Raw genomic sequence first — 20215 nt, forward strand, 5'->3', positions numbered from 1 at the left:
CATTTACCTCTGGCATCTATACACACACACACACACACACTCAGCACATTTCAAGTACTAGGGTCTTGGTTGAAAATAGAATTATAAATAAATGCCCTTTCGCTGGGCATGGTGGCGCACGCCTTGTAATCCCAGCACTCGGGAGGCAGCGGCAGGCCGATCGCCGAGAGTTCGAGGCCAACAGCGAGTCCAGGACAGCCAAGGCTACACAGAGAAACCTTGTCTCGAAAAACCAAATAAATAAGTAAATAAATAAATAAATGTCCTTTCTTCTTCATGCTGGCACAGGGTGAAGGTCAGGTCAAAATCTGCCAGGCTCTTTAATATGTCATATCTTTTGAAAACAGACTACCAGATTTTTTTTTAAGTGTCAATTTTATCTTTTTCTTCTCTTTATCTACCCCCACTCAAGACTTGGTTGGCCTTGAACTCACAATCTTGCCTCTACCTCTGATGTGCCATCAAAGTCCTCTTCATGATGCTGGGGACAGAACCTAGGACTTTGAGCACACTAGGCAAGTGCTCACCCACTACAGCTATATGCTGCTCAGCCAGAGTGGTTGACTTTTTTGTTTTCAAACATGCTTTCATTTCTTCAACAAATTTCCTTTGTTTTTCTTTTATTGTTACATTGCAATATATACTTTAAAGATTGGCTCTTTAAACAAACAGAAACAAAAACCTATGAAAGCCAGGTATGATGGGGGAGGCTTTGTAATCCCAACACTTTCAAGACGAAAGAAGGAAGATTTCAAAGCCAGCTCGGGCTAAATAGCAATAGTTAATTTTTCAAGCACCATACCTGTAATCCCAGCTACTGGGGAGGGTCAAGAAAAAAAGATAAGAACGAAAAGTTCAAAGCCAGTTTGGGCTACAGAATGAGTTCAAGGCCACTCAAAAAGTTAAAAAGGGCTAACATCTAGCTCGATGTTAGAGCACTTGCCTAGCAAGTATATGGCACACCCTAGGTTCAGTTCCAGTACCCAACACCCTAACACACACACACACACACACACACACACACACACAGAGCAAATAAATAAATAAGGGCCAGTGAGATGGCTGGATAGGCAACGGTTCCTATTGCTAAGTCTGATGACTTGAATCCTAACTATTCCCAGGGTCCATGTGCTAGAATGAGAAGTGACTGCTGAAAGTTGTCCTCTGATCTCCACATGCACACTGAGGCATATGCTCTCTCCCCACAAATAATGATATTTCATAAATCCAACACAATACCAGTATAACTAGTGCTCTACACAGTGACGTTTCAATGAACTCTGAAAGTTCCATAGCTCACTAACCACCAACCAAATTCACCCACACAAAATCCCTATGCAGCTGACTCTATCGCTGATGAATCCCAAATGCTGGGCTAACTAATGTCCCAAAAGCCACATTTAGACTCGAAGGACGGATAGAGCTCACTATTCCTAGAATCTTGTCCTTCTGTTCACCCATGCTGAGGATGAAGATACAGGATGGAGCAGTGATCCGTACAGTAGGAAAGATACCCAGTAAAATCACATGACTCACATGGTTATCTGTGGGTGACTGCAACGCAAAGCAGATGTCACTTCAAAGACCAGCAGTAGCATTGTTTACTTTTCAACCAACGTTGGGATAGAACTTAGGGGCTCATGCATGCTAGCCAAGTACACCCCCAACCATGCTGGCATCTTCTGTCTTACTTCATAGCCCACGCTGGTTACAAACTTACAGCAATTCTCCTCTCACGGCTTTCCAACTGGGCATTTCATTTTGTTTTTGTTTGGCTGGAGTTTTTTTTATTTGTTGCTGTTTTGGGGTTTTGTTTTGTTTTAAATCTGTGAAATGGCTCATTGGATAAACGTGGATGCCATCAAGTCTAACAACCTGAGTTTGATTCCCAGATCACAAACTGTCCTTTGGCCTCAATACATATGCCATGGCATGCCTCACTACACCCGCACAAAATAAATAAATGGGAAAATGTGAATTGTGTAAGTCGTTTTTACTTGTGTATGTGGTTGTACTCACTTGAGCAGGCATATGTGGAAGCCAGAAACTCATGTTTGGTGTCTTTCTCTATGGCTCTTATTTTTTGAGACACTCTCTCTTAGTGTCCTTGGGGATTTCTGTTTAGAATAGACTGGATCCCTACAGGGTTCTGCCTATCTCCGCACCCCTCTAGTACTGGGGTTACAGGTCCACACCCACCACACCCAGCCACATTCTCCTGCAATGAATACTGCTGCTCCGTTCCTTCATCCCCGTCCAAGACCCATAAAACCACGCTCTCTATACGTAGGGTGCCACCACCTATATCAGCCTGCGCTAGGTACTTCTCCCAGGCATGCGCAGAGGCTCATCTCCTGGACAATTCTAGGTCCCATTAGTGGAAAGTCCGTATAAACCATCACAGGTAGCCTCAAGGAGAGAAAAGGCAGAGAGGACCCAGCTGGAGGAAGAAGGTCACTGGGGACTGCCTTGTCCCTTGCCCCTTCCTATGTCTTTGTTCTTGTTTTTGGTTTTGGGTTTTTGGTTTTGTTTTTGGTTTTTTTTTCCCTATTCTGGCTGCCAAGAGGTACACAACCTCCTTCACCACATGCTTTTGCATCTTGATGCTCAGCGTCACCTAAGGCCTAAAGCCATGGGGCAGAGATCACAAACTGAGACTTCTGAGGAAAAAAAAAAAAAGACCCTAAATTCATCTTTCACAGAGAGTAGTGTTACACATTTCTCTTAGGTTTCTGTCACTGAAAAACACAGGAGTTTTTCCTGAGAGCCTGGGTAGAATATACATGCAAAAGTCTTAGAGGGATTTAATTGGTATCAATAGGTCACTATCAGTGGCAGCAGTGAAGAGAATTTGAGGCACAGACCACCTTTATCATAATAGTGCATCTGGCTGACTCAGCTGAGATACTGCAGCATCAAGGAAAAAAACGAAATTTCACATTTACAATATTACAAGTGTTGGGGAGATGGCTTAGTAGTTAAAAGCACTGGCTGCTCTCCAGAGGATTAGGTAGGCAGTACCCATATAGTGGCTAACTACTGGCTCTTTAACTCCAAGATTTGGGGATCAAATGCCCTCTTCTGGTTTCCATGGGCACCATGCATATGGTGCACAGACACACAGAAAAGCAAAACACCTGTACACAGTAAATAAATAAAGATTTTTGTTGTTGTTAATTTACTATGCAACTAGCCGGGAATGTTCTGCACTTAGTATTGCTTGGATAGAATGCACAAAACCCTGAATTACATACACTTCCAGCACCACATAAAGCAGGCATGTCTCACAAGCCTCTAACCCTAGCACTCCTGAGGTAGGGGAAGGAGGATCAGAAGTTCAAGGCCATTCTCAGCTACATAGTGAGTTCAAAACCAGTCTGGGCTATATGAGACACCATCTTTTAAAAAAGAAAAAATACAAGTTGTATATGGAGGCTGAGGAGCAAAGACTGACTTTAAAGCCATCAAGAGGGAAATAGTGAGATTCTGTCATACAAAAACAAAATAGGCTAGAGGTAGAGCTCATTAGCAGAAGCTTGCCTTGCACTCCTGAGGCAGAGAGCTTCATGTTCAGCACTACAAAACACACACACACACACACACACACACACACACACACACACACACACACACAATAAAGTATACAATACCTATGCAACTCGGGGGCCAGAGAGGACTCAGAGGCTAACAGTATTTGCTATTCCTCAGGAGGCTCCAGGTTGATCCCTAGCACCCACATGGCATCTCACAACGATATGTAATTACAATTCCAATGGTGCCCAGACATACCTGCAGGCAAAACACCCACACCAAATAAAATAAAATTTTAATTTAAAAAAATCTACAAATGCATTTAGTGAAGAATAAGAGTGTGAAAGGTGAGATGGAGGAATCTCTTTGGACTCAAATGAAAGCCACACTCTTAAGCTTCCACCACACCCTCAGCTTCCTAGACCAGGGAAGCATTATGACCACTGGTTGCTCAGGAAACAACCTTTGATCTACTTGAAAACCCTCATTCTGGGGAGAGAACTAGAAGCAGGAAGCTCATTTCTTCTAGTGAACTTTCAGAAGCACTTGCTGCTGTCACTAGAGTCAAAACTAGTACAAAACACAGGAACAATCTATTGTACAGCACAAGAGCCAACACCCCACACAACAGAACTGCATGTTAGAAATACAGTTGGTGTTGTACACCAGGTTCTACAACACATCCAGTGGCGGGTGTGTGAATGTGGCTGAATGCAAATGCATGTGTACATGCTGAGGCCAGAGAATGAAAGAATGTCCTTTGACCTATATATACACAAAATACATGCATACACACAGAATAAGTAAAAATAAATTTTAAAATGTTTTCTTAAAAAATAAATAAATATTTTAAAAGATCCCAGGGGCTGGAGAGATGGCTCAGAGGTTAAGAGCACTGACTGCTCATCCAGAGGTCCTGAATTCAATTTCCAGCAATCACATGGTGGCTCACAACCATCTATAGTGAGATCTGGTGCCCTCTTCTGGCCTGCAGGCATACATGTAGGCAGAACACTGTATATAACAAATAAATAAATCTTTAGGGGAAAAAAATCCCTACCAGTCTGAGGGTGCTGCTCAGTTGATAACATGCTTGGCTGCCATTCATGAAGCCTTGGTACCAGCCATACTGGTGATGACACCTGGAATTCCAACACTTGGAAAGTGAAAAGAGGAAGTCATCCTTGACTAATGAGTGAGCACTAGGCCAGCCTGGGATACATGACACCTTGCCTCCTAAAAACTTAACTTTCGTATTCTGGATAAATCTTTCTATCACTTTCCCCAGTTATAGATTACCTAACAAGAAATTAAAAGAAGGATTTCTGGGCTTGAATATGGCTCAATGGGTAAGACTGACCCTGAACTAATCCCTGAACCCACAGTAGAAGACCAAAAGTGGCACGCATATGCCCACTCTCACACACACATATTACAGAGGGACACGGACACACACACACAGCTTTGGGGGGCTGGAGTTTGAGACAGGGTCTCACTATGTAGCCTTGGCTACTCAATATGTGGACCAGGCTGGCTTCAAATTCATAGATGTGCCTGTCTGTCTCCCATCCCAAGTGCTGGGATTAAAGACCACCATGCCTGGCATAAATTAATAACTTTTATAGAAAGATTTACTTGCTCAGTTTCCAAGGGATCAGCGCAGGGGTGCTATGTGCTTGGGCAGAGCATCACTGTAGCAGGAGCATCTGGCAGACAAGGTTTAAAACAGACTTTTATAAGGGTGTGCGTTGTTTACGTCCACTCCAAAGGTTCTTTACAAGTGTCAAGCAGGAAGCAGAGCAACATAGCAACAAGAAGCTAAGACACAACCCCCAAAAACATGACCAATTGCTTTCCTTCAGTCAGGCCCCATCATGTTCCAATAGTTTATCAAATCATTCACTAAGCTAACCCTCATAATCTAATCCTTTCTCAAACCACTGTCACAGAAATGCCCAGAGCTGTGCTCCTCAATAGACTAAACATCTCTCAATCCAATGAAGTTGACAGTCTTCCTTCAACTTTTCCTATACACGGCAGTTCATGAGGGATTGATATTTCCCTTTATTTCCCTTAATACAACATGCACCATGCTTGTCCATGTTGCAAATGACAGAATAGTCTTCACTTTAAACCAGTCTACAGTCACTTTTAAGAATTCCAGTTTTAGACCCGGGCATGGTGGCGCATCCCTTTAATCCCAGCTCTCGGGAGGCAGAGGCAGGTGGATCGCTGAGTTCGAGGCCAGCCTGGTCTACAAAGTGAGTCCAGGACAGCCAAGGCTACACAGAGAAGCCCTGTCTTGAAAGAAAAGAAAAAAAAAAAAGAATTCCAGTTTTCTATGAGACCAAGGCAAGAAAGCGCTCTGCAGCAGCTCAGGCTATACTGTAAGCTTCTCCAGCACTTAGCTTAAATGACCATGCAGACCAAGAAAAATAGGAGGCTGTTAACAACCCCTGACAAAGGCCATGAGGAGACTCAATGTACAGCTTTTAGGTAACATGAACCAAATCTGTGATACTTTCTGGGTGAAGTTATTCTCAAAAGGAGGACAGTTTGGCCTTGAACAACTAAACAACAAAGGCTGAACAAGTACAAGATATCAATATATATCAGATGGCTAGAATTTCCTAAAATGAATGAGTCACTTGATTCACTAAACCTATTATGTTTAGGTCCACACCAACAATCTGCCATCAAATAAGAATAGTACAGGAAACACTGTACTCCAGCTGAGTGTGGTAGCAGTGTACACCTGTAATCCCAGCACTCAGCAAGCCCACGAATCTTTGCCAGCCTGACAATTACACCAAGACCTTGTGGCAGAAAGAAGACACTGAATGGGCTGATGATGTGATTCACTGGGTAGCATGGTTAGCTAGCAAACATGAAACTGTGTGGTCTGGCCGGGCGCAGTGGTGCACACCTATAATCCTAGCACTCAGGGAGGCAAAGGCAGGCAGATCTCTGTGAGTTCGAGGCCAACCTGGTCTACAAAGTGAGTCCAGGACTGCCAAGGCTACATAGAAAAAACTCTGTCTCAAAACAAAACAAAACAGAGATGTGTGCTATCTCTAGCACTACATAAAACCAGGCGCAGGAGCATATATGCCTGTAGGCTAAACCCTGTGAAGGTAGCTGGCAGGGGCTCCAGGTCATTCCCAGTGCTGGAGGTTGGCCTAGACTACATGAACCCAATCGTCCCACAAAAGGGAAGGTAAATTACAAGAACTTCTAGTGAGAACTTGTGATAGACTTCGTCAACACTGGTTTCAGTTGCAGTGTTCCCCAACTTAGGACAAGACCCATTTCACAAGTGAGCCTGCAGGGCTGGAGAGATGGCTCAGTAGATATGAGCACTGTCTGCTCTTCCAGAGGTCCTGAGTTCAATTCCCAGCAACCACATGGTGGCTCACGAATGAGCCTGCATGACACATTAGCACTACCCCCCCCCCCAGAGGAGAGCAAAGAGATGAATTTCTATCGTCCCACTGAATTCTGAAGATTTCTATTTATTGAAAATCGTCCCAGTGCTGAGGGCTAAGGAGTAGGCAAAGCATTTGCCTTGCAAGCATGAAGACCTCAGTTCAACTCCCCAGAAAGCAGGCAAATCCAGAAGCAGCAGCAGCGTGAATGTTTGTAATCCAGGGAGCCTACAGAGAGGTGGGAAGTTGAGCGAGAAGCAGCCCAGAAATGCCAGGAAGCTTGGCGACATAAAGGACAGACTCTGCCTTCAAACAAGTTAGAAGGCCAGGGCTCACATCTGAGGGTGCCCTGATTCTACACTCATATAAACACACTCACACACCTCATATACACACATATATCATACACACAGAGAGATTTTTTTAAAAGAATAAAATGCATAGTTAAAAACATCTCAAAAACAAAACCAAAAAACCAGCCAGGCTCGGTGGCACACACCTCTGTAATCCCAGCACTCACAGAGGCAAGAGAGAGACAGGAGGATATCTATGAGTTCAAGGCCAGCCTGGTCTACAAATCAAGTCCAGGACAGCCAAGGCTACACACAGAGAAACCTTGTCTTAAAAGAAACTTTAAAAGAAAAAAAAAAAAAAACCATCAGTACAGAACCTCAAAAAGTGTGTTTGCTGTTTGCCTTGCCAGGATGCCTGCACACTGACGCATGAGGAGCTAGCAATCTTTTGTCTGGACAATCAAGGGCGTACAAAAACAAGATTGGTGACAAGGACAACTGTATGAAGTTACTATGGACATGGGGACACACACTTGGAAGCCTAAGGAATTCCAGGTCAGCTGTGTTGTCCCCTCCCTGTCCCCTTTCTCTCATATACACACATTCTGGACTGTCCTATCTGAAAGGACACAGGGTATCAAGGTATTTGTGACCTGTCTGAATCCCAAAGGTGATCTAGAACTAAGATCGCTGGCTAGGGATGCACTCAGTACAGAGTGCTCACCTCGCATCTTCAAGGCTTTGGTCCACCCTTAGCACAAGGTGTTTGCATGCAGTCCATCTTGGAATTCCTCCTCCTTCTCAGACTAGCCCTTCACCTCCCTGAAGGAGTATCCCGAGTAACTTGCTCCTAGAACTCTTGGTGATCACTGACACACACAGGAGGGCTGGAATTACTCCATGGGTAACAGCCAGACATGTCCTCTGCGAGAGGGAACCAAGGGGCCAGGCAGCTTGACAATGTCCTTATCCCCTTCTGTATATTCCACTGGTGGGATCCCAGGGTGCTAACTGGCCATACTGACAAAGCTGAAAGAGCTCAGGACCAAGAAGATGGATCAGTCACCTCTTAAAGCTGTCCTCTGACCTCCTCCCTGAATATAAAAATAAACAAAACCAGCCGGGCGGTGGTGGCACACGCCTTTAATCCCAGCACTTGGGAGGCAGAGGCAGGCGCATCGCTGTGAGTTTGAGACCAGCCTGGTCTACAAAGTGAGTGCAGGACAGCCAAGGCTATGCAGAGAACTGTCTCAAAAAAACAAACAAAAAAGAATGTACCTTGCTCTTGGAGGAGACCTGAATTCAGTTCCCTGGTCCCACATGGTGGCTCATGTCCTCTTTCGGTGTGCAGGTGCACATGTAGACATAACATTGTACACATAATAAATAAATAAATCTTAGAGAAAAAAGAAGTAGTGCCTCACAGGTATACCCATGAGCTTGGTTTTTGGCAATTCCAAATGCAGTCAAGTTGACAAACAAGAACTGCCATCACAGAAACATATGCTAGGTACAGGTACATATGTGTCAATAAAGAGGCCTGAATTTGATTATCAAAAGCCTTCCTCAATTGCTCTCCAAATTATTGAGAGCTTGCAGATTCAGCTAGTCTAACTAGTCAGCTTACTGAACAGATCTTTATCTCTGCCTCCTAAGTGCTAAAATTACAGACTGGCTGCCACACCCTCCCAACATTTACACGGGTTTAGGGAGCCAAACTCCATTCTCCAGAACCCAGAAAAGGCTTTAACCACTGACCCATCTCCCCAGCCCAAAATTCTGCAATATAGTACATAGTAGATGTTCCCTGGGGTCCCAGGTGCCCTATAGATCCCAAATAATGCAGATGCTTAAATTCCCTATGTAAAAAGTACATAATATTTGTGTATTACTTATGTACTTCTTTTTCTTTTTCTTTTCTTTTTTTTTTTTTTCTTTTGGTTTTTCGAGACAGGGTTTCTCTGTGTTAGCCTTGCCTGTCCTGGACTTGCTTTGTAGACCAGGCTGGCCTTGAACTCACAGCAATCTGCCTGCCTCTGCCACCCAAGTGCTGGGATTATAGGCGTGCACCACCACGCCTGGCACTTATGTACTTCTTGATATGATACCGCCACCAGATTACTCACAATATCTAATACAGGTCTGAGAACGTAGTTCAGTTAACAAGAGTAACTGCCTACCATATATGAGGCCCTGGTTCAATCCCTGGTACTGGCACATGCCTGTAATCTCAGCACTTAGGAGGTATAGCTAAAAGATCAGGAGTTCAACCTTATCTCTGAGCCAGATGGTAGTGTCCCATGCCCTTAATCCCAGAACTCAGGAGGAAGAGACAGATAGAGCTCTGAGTTTAAAACCAGCCTGGTCTACAGAGCGAGTTCCAGGGCAGCCAGGACTACACAGAGAAAGTGTGTCACAAATACATACATATCTACATACATAATACACACACACATACATACGTACATACATACACACACACACATACATACGTACATACATACATACACACACATACATACGTACATACATACATACATACACACACACACACATACATATGTACATACATACATACATAACCCTAGATGGTGAGTTTAAGGCAAGGCTAGGCAACATGGGGCTCTGATTCAAAAAGAAACAAAAAAATCTTAATACAACAATATAAATATAGACATTATGTGGTTGTTATGCTTTATTATTAAGGAAATGATGTTACAAGCACTGAGGCAGGTAAACGCAGCATGCAGCTGTAATACCAGCACTTAGAAGGCTGAGGCTGGAGAAGCTTAAGTCCAAGGCTAGCCTGGACTGCAGTGAATTCCAGGGCAACCTCAGCTACATAGTGAGACTGTGTGCCTGCAACACACCTGCACCACCACCACCTGGAAAGAAAAACCCAAATGGGTGTGGTGATGTATGCATGTAGGCCAGCAGGCAAGAAGAGAGAGGACAGTGAATTTGAGGCTATTCTGAGCTACAGAGCAAAATTCTCGAAAAAAGAAAAAAAAGCAACAACTACCCTCACAATACATGTCAGAACAATGTAAGACTTGTGAAAACCAAGCCTTTGGAAGGCTGAGTCGGAACTCTATATGGCATGGTCTCCCCCACAGAACTTGAGTGAGAGAATAGATAAACGCATGTGAAATTGGCTCCACATAAAGAATATTTGCCTTCAGTTGCAGGAACCTAGATTTTAGACTCTAGGGACTACATTCCTCAGGAGACACTGGAGATGAGACTGTCACCTGGTCATTTGAGCTTTGTCTAGAACCAAATACCTAATCAAAAGGCAATTGGCACTAACCTACAAGCTAAAGCAACTGCTCCCAAGTACCAAAGAGAAAGTGGGATACAGGGATACATTCAGGGCAAAAAGTAAGTTTGGAGTCTCATATACTTCCGTGATGAATAAAGTTTACAGAAAGTGACAACAATAAAACAAAGGAGCTGCAGGGATGGCTCTGGGGATAAGAATGTGCACTTGCAGAGAATCAGAGTACCATTCCCAGCACCAGTGCTGGCAGCTCACAACTGCCTTTAACTCCAACCCCAGAAAGATCCAACTCTTCTGGCCTCTGGAGACAGAAACACACACATACACCTATACAAAGGAGAATGGAAGGAGAGAGAATGGAAGTCACTCTGATAATGAAAAGTGTCCTAGCAGATACACAGCCTAGAACAATGGTCTTGCTGAAGGGAAATAAAGAAACAATATCTGAAAAAGCAACCACCACCACCACCCCTGGGAGTGTGTGTGGGGAGGGGGGAGGGGCCAAGTAAAAAAGCCAGGAGTGGTGTATACATCTAGTCCTAACAACTGGGAATCTGAGGCAGATGGATAGGGAACTCAAGGCCAGCCTAGGCTACAGTGTGAGGCTAACCTAAGCTACATAAAAGGATCTGCAGTCATTTCCCACTGAATTGCAATAACTGTGTCCACGCAATCTCCTCTCTTTCTCTTTTTACACTGGAGATCAACTTATGTTTTAATTCTAAGCATGTTGATGGACACCTGTAATCCTAACACCTGGAAGATGGCCGTGGTAGAACTCAGGTTCAAGACCAGCCCGAGCTACGTAGCCAAGTAGCAAACAGTCCCATTATATAGCCCACATTGACTCACAATCCTAAAACTACCAGGTTCAGCTTCTAAGTCAGCCCCCACCACCCTTCCCAGTATTAGGAATGGAACCTAAGGCCTCACATATGCTCCCACTCAGACAGCCAAGCCCCTTTTCACTTATTTTGAAACAAGGACTCACTAAATTGACCAGGCTGGTCCTGAAGTCACTTTATAACCCTTAATGGCCTTGTCTTACTCTGACATCCCAATAGCTAGGATTACAGGTCCATCCCACCAGTCCTAGCTCTAGTTTAATCTTTGGGTAACAATACTATTCACTCAGAATGTGTCTAAATGTGAGGATGACTGAATATGGCTTGTGATGGTGACACCATGTCTACTGGGAACTATTTCTCCTCCCTTTGGGGAAGACTTACAACTTCCTTTGTATTTTCTTAGGCAGAATATATATAGACCTGTTTAACTATTATTACAAATGTCGAAAACAAGTAAAAGAGTTGAGCAGCCACATTGCGGACTGTTGCAGTATGCCTTAAGTTCTTCTTTAACACGTTATACAACACTAACTCCCCTTCTATCTTTGCTACTTGGCTACGTAGCTCGGGCTGGTCTTGAACCTGAGTTCTACCACGGCCATCTTCCAGGTGTTAGGATTACAGGTGTCCATCAACATGCTTAGTCACGTGACATATTAAGCCAGGAAGTGTGCTAAAACTTGTTAGGCACTAATTAATAAGGATACACATGTGTTCTCTCTCTCTCTCTCTCTCTCTCTCTCTCTCTCTCTCTCTCTCTCTCTCTCTCTCTCTCAACAAGGCTTCTGTGTAACCCTGGCTGTCCCGGAATTCATTCTGTAGGCCAGGCTGGCCTCAAATTTCACAGAAATCCACCTGCCTCTGCCTCCCAAGCGCTGGAATTAAAGGCGTACACCACCATTGCCTGGCCTCTCTTCGTTCTATTGAAGTCAGAGCGGAACGCTTGTGTAGAAGACAGAAATGCAGTCCAGCACCTGTTTAGCACCCATAAGGCCCAAGGGGTAGGAAAAGGAGATGTCAAAGAGATACACCTGTATGTGATATGTATCATTCATTTACCCCTCCAATTTACTGGAGATGAGTCTCCTGTCCCCACCACCTGTGTCCCAGGATTACAGACTACACACCATAGTCAAGTGTGTGCAGAACTAGAGATGGAATCTAGGGCTTCTTACATACTAGACAAGCACCCCAACAACTGAACCATGTCTCCAGCCCCCACAGTTGCTTCTAATTGAATACAATTTTAGATAGTAGTTGTGAATACTCTTAATAGTCACATTTAAATAATTGTTGTTTTTACTTTTATACTATGTCAGGACATTCAAATTCAAAATTTAGGGCCGGGCGTGGTGGCGCGCGCCTTTAATCCCAGCACTCGGGAGGCAGAGGCAGGCGAATCGCTGTGAGTTCGAGGCCAGCCTGGTCTACAAAGTGAGTCCAGGATGGGCAAGGCTACACAGAGAAACCCTGTCTTGAAAAACCAAAAACAAAAACAAAAAAAAAATCAAATTCAAAATGTAGCAGATACTACCGATAGTTCAAATTTTACTTTCACCAAACTCTGTCATCAGCATTATATGGACAACTTTACCAACTGTATGGTAACAACTTCTTATTCTTTGGGGTTTTTGTTTGTTTGTTTGTTTGGTTTGGTTTGGTTGTTTTTTGTTTTTTTTTCTGAGACCAGGTCACAGGTAGCTTACCTGGAACTCAGCATGTAGCTTAGGTTGGCCTAGAACTCAAGATCCTCCTACCTCTACCCCCCAAATACTGGGATTACAGGCATGCACCATTATGCCTGGCTTTCCTTTTTTTTTTTTTTTTTGACTCCTTTGACACCATCTATTTTTAATCTATGGCCCTCAAAAGGCAAACATAGAAGATAACATGGATACTGTCCAGGCATAAAGCATCCCTGTATATTTTCAGATACACCACACTGGCAGGGGAGCCTTCGGGTCGTTTGGTATCTGTAAGCAGCCACACAGGACTGGTTCCTCCTGTTAAGTAGAACGAGAACACTCCCCCAGGGAAACTGAGTCCTAGTTTGGGTAGGGGAAACCCTAAGAGGTCTAAAAGCCACTCCAAGAGGTTTTTTACTGTTTTGGAACACAAACATTTCCTTACACAGGTGAATTTTCTAGCCTGTTTTATTTTGGTGGTTATTTTATTTTATGTGTATTTGTGTTTCACCTGCATGTATGTCTGTGCACCACTTGTGTGCCTGGTGCCCGTGAAGGCCGGAAGAGGGCACTGAATTCCCTGGAACTGGAGTTACAGATGTTTGTGAGCTGCCATGTGGGTGCTAGAAACTGAACTAAGGTCCTCTACAAGAGCAGCCAGTGTTCGCTATTAACCACTGAGTCCATTTGTTTATTTAGATAGTGTCTTGCTATACAGCCTTGAGTTACCTCAGACTTGCAGCAATCCTCCTGCCCGTCTCCACCACCCACTGCTGGGATAAGAGTCTGTGTGCACCACCAAAGAAAATGAGTGAAATTACTGTCAAGCCCGGGATTAACTCTTGAGGCTCTCCTGTTGCACTGTACAAATATAATTAGTCACTGCTTACCACGCTCCCTTCCCTCCCACGCCCTTCTCTTTCAACATGGTTATTCCTATACCCTGTCATTTGGTCTCAGCTTAGATAGCACTCACTTCTCCTGGGAGTGAGTATGATCAAAATACATTACATGAATGTATTAAAATGTCATAATATAAAAGCCATTATTTTGTACAATGAACATATTCAAATAAAAGGTATGTGGAACAACTGTGCCAGGGGAGAAAGGAGGAGGAGGAAGAAGAGGAAAGGAGGAGGAGAAGGGACCGCCACAGCTATGACATCATATCCAGACTCAGTGTGTAAAGGTATTTGCCACCAGACCTGAAGATCTAAAGTTCACCAAGTTCAATTCCCAGGACCTACATGATGAAAGAATGGACTCTCTGGCCTCCTCTCACACACAAATATATGCACTCATGTGGACAAAATAAAATGTAGTTTAAGTAAAAAGACCAGGGACATATATCAGCGATAGAGCATGTCTCATGTTCAAGGCCCTAGGTTCGACTCCCCACCCAAGTCTGTGTGGGTCTGACGGTCATGTGCCCTCATATAACAAGAGGGTAATAACTCAATGACTCAGTAGAGTGTATGAACTCTCAAAGCTCTGATCAATTTGCAATACATGTACTCTCTACTATAAGAACAGGCTTAGACTGGTTTTTCTTCACGACCCAGTCCCCCCTTCACAGTAATACTGAGGATGAAACCCAGGGCCTCAAATATTCTAGACAAGAGCTACACCACTTCACTCAGAAATCCAAGAACCAATTAGTCTACAGAAAAAAATTTTTAAATGGAAGAAAATGCAAAAAAATTAAAATATACACAGAAATGGGGGAAAAATACACATCTCATTTTAAAAAGTTAAGTGTAACAAACAACATGACCACTGAAGGCTCAGAGATTCTAAAAGACATCTGAAAATTTCAATCCATGAACCTAAAAAAAAAAAAAAAAAAAAAAAAAAAAAAAAAAAAGGATTGAAGAGATAAATGGCTTATCAATTAAGAGTACATGCTGCTCTTCCAGAACCTGAGAGCTGGCTCCCCACACCACACCCGGTGGTTCACGACCTCCTGTAACTGCAGCTCCAGGGGCCCTGTGGCCTTTTCTGACATCCCAGGGCTTTTTTTTTTTTTTTTTAATTTAAAAAGTAAAATGTATTAAATAAACAACAACAAAAACGCCCTTAAGGAGGTCTGGGTTTATAATTCAGGGGTAGAGGGCTTACCCAACATGCACAAAGGCCAAGATTCAATTCCTACTATTACAAAAAACAAAAGAAACTTTGAAGAAATATTAGATGCAAAAACCTATTTTATAACAACAAAGACTTGATTTCACACAAAGAAGATACCAGGTAACATTGTTGTTTTTAGTTATCTTGGTTGAAACATTACTATTATGGCCTTACTGGGTCAGTATCTTCATTTTTTTCTTTTTTTTCTTTTTTTTTTTAGAAGATGCATTACCCATTATGTAAAAGTATCGCGCTATGTTAAAAAAAAAAAAAAAAAAAAAAAAAAAAAAAAAAAAGTACCATGCCTAAAATTCTCAACTTATTCTCAAATAGCTCACCATAAAATCTACTTTATTTTTTCTTGGAAAAAGCAAACAGCTCAGTCAGTACTAACCTAACAAAGCCTCCATTTTTTAAAGTCTGCAAGGAGGCACAGGCCTACAACGTTCAGACAATGGCTAACTATTTGGGGTAGGGGTGTAGCTCAGCAGGAAACGGCTTAGCATCATGAGGCTCTGAGTTTTACCCCCAGCATCAAATGAGAGTAACTTGGGATCCTTACTTTTCAACACAAAGACCCGTATAGGGTCTCTGTACGTTTATATTTACAGACAAATGCACCCTGCAGAAGTCTATAACAAAGTTACCTTTTTCTTTTTTTAATCAGAATACTGTATGTCTCGGGTAAGCAGATGTCCCGCGAAAGCGAAAATTTCGGATAAAACATTCCTTTCCACACACACACACACTCATACACGAAAAAAGAAAAACAAGAGGAAAAGGCTGTCCTCACCCACCTTTCAGCCAAAGCGCCGCAGGAGCAAACAGAATCGCCGGGTCGGAGAATGGAAGATGCAGCGTCTCAATGTGATGCCAATGGCGGAAAGTCTATTCTTTCTGAGGGGGGAGCAATCCCACAAAGGTTACTTTACACGGGCTTTAGGAGAAAGGTGGATGCAAAAGCTCAGGGCTGAGTCCTGATGCGCACTCGGGCCACGGCACCTGGTAGGGCTGCTGAGCCTGGGAGGACGCCGGGACCCGCAAGCAGAGCTCGGGCCGCCTGCCCTCAGAGGTTTACCGAGTCCTGTCCCTCCCCGTGCCGACCCCGCATCCCCTCACCGAATCCTCACCGAGCCGAGCGGAGAGCCCTCGGACAAACACCGAGAAGGTCTCAGAGCTCAGAGAAAAGGGAGGGAGGGGGGCATCGGGTGTGACGTCACTTCCGCTTCCGGCTCGGAGTTATCGGCCACGTTGGATCTCTCCAGGCTAGAGAGAAAAGCTTGTTTGTTCCCGCGTCCGGGCAGTTGCACCCCTTTTCGGGTGGGCTCGTAAGGGGAGTAGGGACTGGAAAGGAGCCAAAAAGGTCGAGGTCAGACGCTTGGCCTTGATGGGCCGGCGGCGCGGGGGCGGGGCGAGAGGCGGGACCAGGCCGGGGTGCGCCTCGGTTGATGGCGGACCGGTGGGGCGAGGATGGGGGTGGGGATACCCCGGTGTTGATGCTGCTGACAAAAGCTTTTCTCTCCCGCCTCTCCCTAACGCTCGCAGTGCCTTTAGTCATGTTGCATAATCTGCCAGCCCAGGAAAAATGATCCGTCTGGTCCACTGAGTCACAGCTGTCTCCAGACACCTTTTTGTCGACCTGTCTTTGTGCGCCTCTGGACACCATGCTAACACCTCAGTCGTTGATTCTGTTGTGTTTTCACTATAAAGCTACGCCACCACCACCACCACCAAGGCTCAATTGGTAGCCCTGGGTTCCATCTCCAGCACCGTACTGTCATCCCAGTACTTGCGAGATGGAGACGAGAGGTTCAAGGCCAGCCTTGGCTACATAGCAAAATCAAGGCCAGCCTGGGATACATGAAACCCTGTCTCCAAAGTCATAATAAAATAAACTTTTTTTTTTTTTTTTTTTTTTTTTTTGTAAATTCTGAGTCTTTTGAATTTTCTTTGTTTTCCTTCGTTCAATGTTGCTTGTTGGGGGAAGGCGTGTGTGTGTGTGTGTGTGTGTGTGTGTGTGTGTGTGTGTGTGTGTGTGTGTGTGTGTGTTCCCCATTGAGTCAGGATCTTTTGTAGCCCAGGCTGCCCTCAAACTCCCTAGGCCACCAAGGGTTAACCTTGAACTTTTAAGTCTCCTGTCACCTCCAAAAAAGTGGGATAACAAGCATGCCCACATTGGGGTTTATAGGGCATTTGGGTATTAGTTTATGTTAGGCAAGAGCTCTTACCAACAGAACTTATCCCCCACACCAAGTGTAAAGGTTTCTATTTCTTGGAATTTAGCAAATGTACCAGTTTTTCCTACTTTACAAAGTAATACTGATAACATGCGTCCTAAAATTGTACCACAAGGCTTTTATTCTCTGGGTATCACAAAGAGTTTTCATTGGGTGGCCTTCCGGGAGTTATTGTGAGCACTGATTTACTGGCACTGCGTGTGTGTGTGTCTGTGTGTGTGTCTGTGTCTATGTTTTTGAAACAGAGCTTCTCTGTAGCCTTGGCTGTCTTGAACTTGATTTGTAGATCATGCTGCCCTGAACTCACAGAGATCTCCCTGCCTCTGCCTCCCAGAGTGCTGGGATTACAGGTGTTTTTTTTCAAGAATTCTTCTTGAGGACTGAGATACAGTTTGGTGCCAGAGCGCTTTCCCTCAAGGTTCAGTCTCAGTCTCCAGTGCTGCACTTAAAAAAAAAAAAAATTTGGAGCCTGGTGGTAATGGCACACACCTTTAATCCCAGCACTTGGGAGGCAGAGGCAGGCAGATCTTCCTGAGTTCGAGGCCAGTCTGGTCTACAGAGCAAGTTACAGGACAGCCAAGGCACACACAGAGAAACCCTGTTTTGAAAAAAAAGAAAAAAAAAAGTTTTTGGAACATGAGGAGGACTCAGCCATTAAGGGCACTCGCTGTTCTTCCAAAGGACCAGCACTTACTCGATGTGGCTCAAACCGCCAGTATCTCCAGGGGATCTGGTACCCTCGTCTGGTTACTGCAGACACTCATGCTCACACACACATACATGCATACATAATAAATTCTTTTATTAAAAAAAAAAAGTTATCCACAGACACTCCTGCTACTCAGCAAGCTCCAGAGGCCGACTGGATCAAGCCAGACTGGTATGCACAGTGGGTTCAAGACAGCCTGAACTACCGGACTGTATTTCTACACATACAAACTGGTTGTACTAATTTGTATCATCAACATCTCAGAGCACGATACGTGCCACGTTCCTTGAATGAATAAATACATGAAAGGTGAAACACTGAGAAATCACCCAAAACTACTCTTTTGAATTCTGAGGTTGTGCCTAAGGGATTAACTGTTCACTTGGAAACTGTTGTAACTGGAGCTCTTGGAGGCCAGCCTAAACTGCAGAGTGAATCCCAGTCTATGGACACAAATAATAAGGTGGTATTTGTGTGTTACTGAATTCAGCTTACAAATATGTTGAATTGGTAACTATTTTGCTGTTCTGTTTCATCTTTTCTGTACACAGTGACTGGTGTGTAGGGGGGAGTCTGTTTGTAAAGAGTACTGGGTTTCTTGAAATCTTAGATGACGGGCTGAGTTCCTAACATTTTTTTTCTGATTGTTATTGTTGTTGTGTGTGTGTGTGCATGTGTGTAACAGAAAGAGCAGGCATGTATATGGAAATATATAGAGGTCAGAGGACAACTTTCAGGACTCAGTTCTCTTACCGTGGGCTTCAGGAATGGAAGGCAGCTTCTCTTTCACCCACGGAGCCAGGCTGCTGGCCCAAATGACTACAGTTTTTAGAGGTAATTTAGGAACCTGGGTGTTTTCTATTTTTGAAGTAATTCAGAGTAAAACTAAGCCAGACATGTTGGTATGCACCTTTATTCCAGCATTCAGGAGGCAAACACAGGTGGATCTCTGAGTTCAAAGCCACCCAGGGATATACAGTAAGACCCTGTTTCAAAACAAAACAAAAAGTAAAACTACTGTTTCATATGTGGATCCTTGCTTTTAATGTGTGTGTATATGTGTGTGTAAGAGAGGGAGAGAGAGTGAGACTGATAATATAAGTCACGAACCTAGAAAGGAGACCATGAATTGGGGAATAAAAGATGTTCTAGGGCTGGAGAGACGGCTCACTCAGAGGTTAGGAGCACTGACTGCTCTTCCAAAGGTCATGAGTTCAATTCCCGGCAACCACTTGGTGGCTCACAACCATCTATAATGTGATCCGATGCCCTCTTCTGGCCTGCAGAGGTACAAGAAGGCAGAGCAGTGTATACATAATAAATAAGTACATCTTTTAAAAAAAGAAAGAAAGAAATAGGAGTTGGGCTGAAGAGATGGCTCTGTGGTTAAGAACTCTTGTTGTTCTTTGAAAGGCCCTGTTCAATTCCCAGCACCCATATAATGGCCCACAATTATCTGTAACTCCAGGTCCAGGGTACCTGACACCTCTTTTGTCCTTCATGGCCATGAGACACAAATGTAATGTTCAGACATACATGCAGGAAAACCACCCATACATATACAAAATTATATCTATATATTAGAACATATATATACACATATATACATATATGTTAGAATATATATAAATACACACACACACACACATATATGTTAGAAGTAAAGACATTAAATTGGAAGCAGGGTAGGAGAGTGCACTTTGAGAAGGCGGGAACTGCAGAAATGACAGTCAACCAAACAAGGTATGTATGAAAATAGCATAATGAAACCTTATTGCTTTGCTGACCAAAAAACATGTGGAATGGGCTAGAGAGATGGTTCAACCATTAAGAATATTTGTAGAAAAAAAAAAAAAAAAAAAGAATATTTGTAGCTTTTCCTGAGGACATGAGTTTACACCCCAGTGTCCATGTTGGGCAGCTCACAGCCAACCAGGGTGCCCAATGCTGGCACCTGCGCCACCCACATCAGTAGACACATACACATAAGTAAGAAATAAATCTTTCAGGTGAGTTCGAGACCAGCCTGGTCTACAGAACAAGTTCCAGGACATCCAGGGCTACACAGAGAAACCCTGTC

At 43.8% G+C, this 20215-nt stretch overlaps 1 protein-coding gene across 4 annotated transcripts in view; it reads right to left on the reverse strand.

Moving 5' to 3' along the window:
• LOC127198141 (zinc finger protein 561-like) overlaps positions 1-16120 on the reverse strand; it is a 29387-nt gene extending 13267 nt beyond the window's left edge. For all 4 annotated transcript variants that reach the window (XM_051155943.1, XM_051155942.1, XM_051155941.1 and 1 more), the window contains exon 1: positions 15987-16120. The gene's annotated coding sequence lies outside the window, so the exon portion shown is untranslated. The remainder of the gene's footprint in view (positions 1-15986) is intronic.
• Between the last annotated feature and the right edge of the window lie 4095 nt (positions 16121-20215).

Source organism: Acomys russatus, chromosome 14 (assembly GCF_903995435.1).
Source record: "Acomys russatus chromosome 14, mAcoRus1.1, whole genome shotgun sequence".
Classification (NCBI taxonomy): Eukaryota; Metazoa; Chordata; class Mammalia; order Rodentia; family Muridae; genus Acomys; species Acomys russatus.